Raw genomic sequence first — 4,713 nt, 5'->3', positions numbered from 1 at the left:
TAAAAGAATCTGCATGCTATTCCACTTTCTGCATATTGATATTGCTTCATTGTCTGTGAAACCTTTTTAGGAAGATATAGTTTCCTTCAATACCTCTTTTAATTAGGTCTATTTTTCCTTTTACTTTACCTGAGATCAGGATTGCTATCCCTGATTTTTTTTCTTCAGCTGAAGCATAAGGCTGTGAGCCAGGGGCCTGGCCCCTGACTTTCCATGCTGGGCTCTCAGGTGCTTGGGGCTTTCCCATTGTCCTGGGGTGGGCCAGCCTAGTTGTACCTGTTGTTCTGCGATTCTGAGGCTTGCCATTTGCCTTCTTCCTTGAGGTTGGAAGCCTCATTGGTGGCCTCCTGAGCCAGTACCAAGGTGCTATAATTGTTGATCTGAACTGTGGCTAAGAGCCTCCTGCTGGTTTGAACAAACACTATCTATGCTGGACTGGGCTCCCCTATTATCCAAGTGAGACAAACCTTTTTCCCAAGTCCTTCTAAGTTATCTCAAGCTGAAAATTTGTTTCATTCTGCCTTCTTGGGGCAGAATGAATCACTACAGAAACCATTTCGTAGCTTAGTTAAAGTTATTTCTGCTGGAAACTAGGGAGAGTTCAGGCAACTTCCTGGCTTCTATCAACCATGTTAACTCTGCCCTCTGAATTTATATTTTTAAATTAGCAAATTATCACAGTATATTTAAGAAATTCAAATACAATCTGGAAAATTAGAAAATTCTGAACCCAATTTTTATATTTAGTACATGTAATTATCTAATCCTAAAATTGTATATAATTACATATGAATAAGACATCTTTCTCCATCATGAGTCTTTTGGAGTTAACTTATAACCCTACATTGCTGAGAAGAGTTCAGTCTATCAAAGTTGGTCGTCACACAATGATGACCAACACAATGAAGTTACTGATTGTTTCTATAATTTCTTGTTTGACCCACTCATTCTTTAGTATTAAATTATTTAGTTTCCAATTAGTTTTTAGTCTATCTTTCCATGGCCCTTTATTGCATATAATTTTTATTGCATCATGATCTGAGAAGGATGCATTCAATATTTCTGCCTTTCTGCACTGAATTGTGAGGTTTTTATGACCTAGTACATGGTCAATCTTTATGTAAATGCTATGTGCTGCTGTGAAGAAGGTTTATTTCTTTTTATCCCCATTCAGTTTTCTCCAGAGATCTCTCATATCTAGCCTTCCTAAAATTCTATTCCTCTCCTTAACTTCTTTCTTGTTTATTTTGAGGTTAAATTTATCAAGTTCAGAGAGGGGGAGATTAAGGTTCCCCACTAGTATAGTTTTGCTTTCTATTTCTTCCTCTAATTCCCTTAACTTCTCCTCTAGGAATTAAGACAGTATATCACTTGATGTATATATGTTAAGTAATGACATTGCTTCATTCCCAGTGGTGCCTTTGGCAGGAGATACATTTTCCTTCCTTATCTCTTTTAATTAGAACCATTTTTGCTTTTGCTTTATTTGAGATAAGTATTGATACCCCTGCTTTTTTTTTTTTTACTATGTCCGAGGCATGATATATTTTACTCCAGCCTTTTACCTTTAGCTTGTGTATATCCCCTTGTTTCAAATGTGTTTCTTGTAGACAGCATATTATAGGATTATGGTTTTTAATCTATTTGCTATACACCTCCCTTTTATGGATGAGTTTATCCCATTCACATTCACAGTAATGATTACCATCTGTCTCTTTCCATCCATCCTATTCCCTCCCCTGTTTATGTTTTCGTTTCCTCCTTCTCCCTTCCTCTCCTTAAGGGTTTTCCTTTTGATCACCACCTCCCTCAGTATTCCTTCCTTGTTACCCCTCCTTCTTTACCTATCCTTTCCCCTTGCTATGATTTTCCTCCCTTTTAGCCCCCTCTTCTTATTCCTCCCTTACTCCTCCTACTGCCTAAAGGGCAAAATGGATTTTTATACTTATTGGGGTATGTTATTCCCTCTTTGACCCCAAACCAATGAGAGTAAATTTCATACAGTGTTCCTCTCCTTCCCTCCTTTCCCTCTATTTAATGAGTTTTTCTGTCTTTTCACTTTAGGATCTTAAACTTCATTGACTATGTTGATCCCTCTTTGAACCAGAACCAGTGAGAATAATGTTCAAATCATGTTCATCTCCCTCTCTCCTTCCCTTCTACTATAGTATGTCTTTATGTTTCTTCATATGGCATAATTTACCTTTTTCTGCCTCATCCTTTCCTTTTATCCCATTACAATCCCCTTGAACCCCTTAATAAGGATTTTTTATCATCCGATTAGCTTATTTAGAGCCACATCTTCTATTTATGTATATCCCTTATAAAGGTAGCGATAGTCATATAAATTTCAATATTGACAGGAATCAGCTTCTCATATAGGCATGTAAACAGTTTTTTCTTATTGCATCCCAAGCTATGTACATGTGTGTGTGAGTGTGTGTGTGTGCACGTGTGTGTTTTCCTTGTTTATCTTTTTATGTCTTTCTTGAGTCTTGTAATTGGAGATCAAATTTTCCATTGAGCTCTGGCTTTTTCATCAGGAAAATCTTGAAGTCCCTTATTTCATTAAATGACCATCTCCTTGCCTGAAAGATTATGCTCAGTTTTGCTGGGTAGTTAATCCTTGGTTACAGTTCTAGCTCTTTTGCCTTACAAAATATCAAATTCCAATCCCTCCCATCTTTTAAGGTAGAAGCTGCTAGGTCCTGTGTAATCCTGCCCATATTTCCATGATATTTGAATTGTTTCTTTTTGCTGCTTGTAGTATTTTCTTCTTAACCTTGTAATTCTGGAATTTGGCTACTATATTTCTTGGAGTTTTCAATTTGGGATCTCTTCAGGAGGAGGCCAGGGAATTCTTTCAATAGCTATTTTACCTTCTGAATCTTGGACTTCAGGACAGCTTTCTTTGACAATTTCTTGGAGGATGTTGTCCAGGCTGCTTTTTTTCATCATGGCTTTCTGGTAGACCAATAATTCTTAGGTTATCTCTCCTGGGTCTGTTCTCCAGGTCAGTTGTTTTTCCAATGAGATATTTTGCACTTTCTTCTAATTTTTCAATCTTCATGTTTTGCTTATTGAGTCTTGGTGCATCATAGAGTCCTGAGCTTTGATTTCACTGATTCTAATTTTTATTGAATTATTTTCTTTGGTTAGCTTTTGAAGGTCCTTTTTTAGGGAGGTGTTTTCTCCAGTTTTATTTTGAACCCCCTGTCCCAGTTCACAAATTTTATTTTCTAAGGATTTGTTTTCATCAGTGAGATTTTTTTTTTCCAATTTGGTGACTGTTGATTTAAATTTATCTTCTATCTCTCTAATTTGGCTTTTAAAATCTTTCTTGAGCTCCTCCAAGAATGCTTTTTGGGCTTGAGACCAGTTCATATTTCCTTCTGTGGGCTCAGGTGTAAGTACAGAGTCCATGTTATCCTCTGTATTTGTTTGTTCTTGCTCATTATAATAAGCTCTAATTGATTTTCTTGCCTTCCCCTTCTCCTTCTCAGCTTCCTTCCTTCCCATTGTAATTTCCTATTTCCTAATTTCTCAGGCTGTGACCTAAGGGCCTGGTTGTTGTCTTTATGTGCTGTAGCCTCTGGGTGTCTAGACTGAGGCCAAGGCCAGGATTATCAGTGTTTCCCCTGAGTTACCCTGAGTCACAGTGTAACCTGTGGGGAAGGGGTGGTCTGGCTCCTTCAGATTTCCACCTCTATGCCACTGGGTTACAGCTGTATCAGCAATGCCATATTTCACAATGCCTATGGAAATTATAGATATGCTGATATAATTATCCATCACAAAATACATCATGCTTGCCATATGGGGGAATAAGCTAGAAAATTTATTAAGATACCAAAAGACTGAGTCCCAAAACCAGAAAGTGAAAGCCATCAGAGTAGTTATGAAATTGGCACAGGTAGATAAAGTAGAAAGCACCCATATTCTCAAGTCTTTAAAACAGAACAGGCTACCTCAGGCAAGGGTCCCCCTCTCCCCACTCACAGCAACCACCCAGCGTCCGGGAAGTGTGCTCTCAGCAGCTCCGGCCCCTGGCAGTCCTCAGCAGGAGTCCTTAGCAGAAATTCTGGCTAACTCAAAAAGGGCTTCGTGCTGCCGCTGCCTCTGCTGCTGCTGCCGCCGTCATCGCCGCCACTGCTAGCCACCGCAGGAACTCCAGCTTGGCTTCTGCTTCCTCTTGCTCCACCCCTTCCTGCTACGTCAGCAAGTCCAATGGGGCATGGAAGATCTTTAAATCCCATAACCCTTACACTCAGACAAGTTCAGCAGCTGGTGGCTGGCAATGCTTGTGTCTGCCAATTTCCCTGGTAGTGCTGAGGACCACCTGGGCTTGTGTTGTTAGTGCTTGCTGGCTCCACCCCCCTGGGCTTTTGGGGTTCTTGCTGACCAGGTGAGGTGGGGCTTGTTGGAACCCCTCCTGCCCTTCTTTTCAGACTCCTTACTGCCTCAGTTACACCCTTTCTTAGTGACTCCTGAGCCTGAGGCTATTTCTGCTATTTCAGCATTTTACTCTGAGTAGGATATTTATCTCTGGGTTTTCGAGGTCAGGGAGGGGAAATGGGAGCAGCTAGATTTTACTTAGCTATCTTGGCCTCTGGAAAATCAGGTAGGTGATTTTTAAACTTCCATGCTGTGGGCTGATAGCCCCAGGAGAAGTTCTGTCTCTGCTGTGGTCCTTGAGCTTTCTCTTACCCTGCT

This window comes from Petaurus breviceps, unplaced genomic scaffold, assembly GCF_028583685.1.
Source record: "Petaurus breviceps papuanus isolate PSGF00001 unplaced genomic scaffold, PetGlider_PUasm1.0 90294, whole genome shotgun sequence".
Lineage (NCBI taxonomy): Eukaryota > Metazoa > Chordata > Mammalia > Diprotodontia > Petauridae > Petaurus > Petaurus breviceps.
This window is presented reverse-complemented; position numbering follows the sequence as displayed.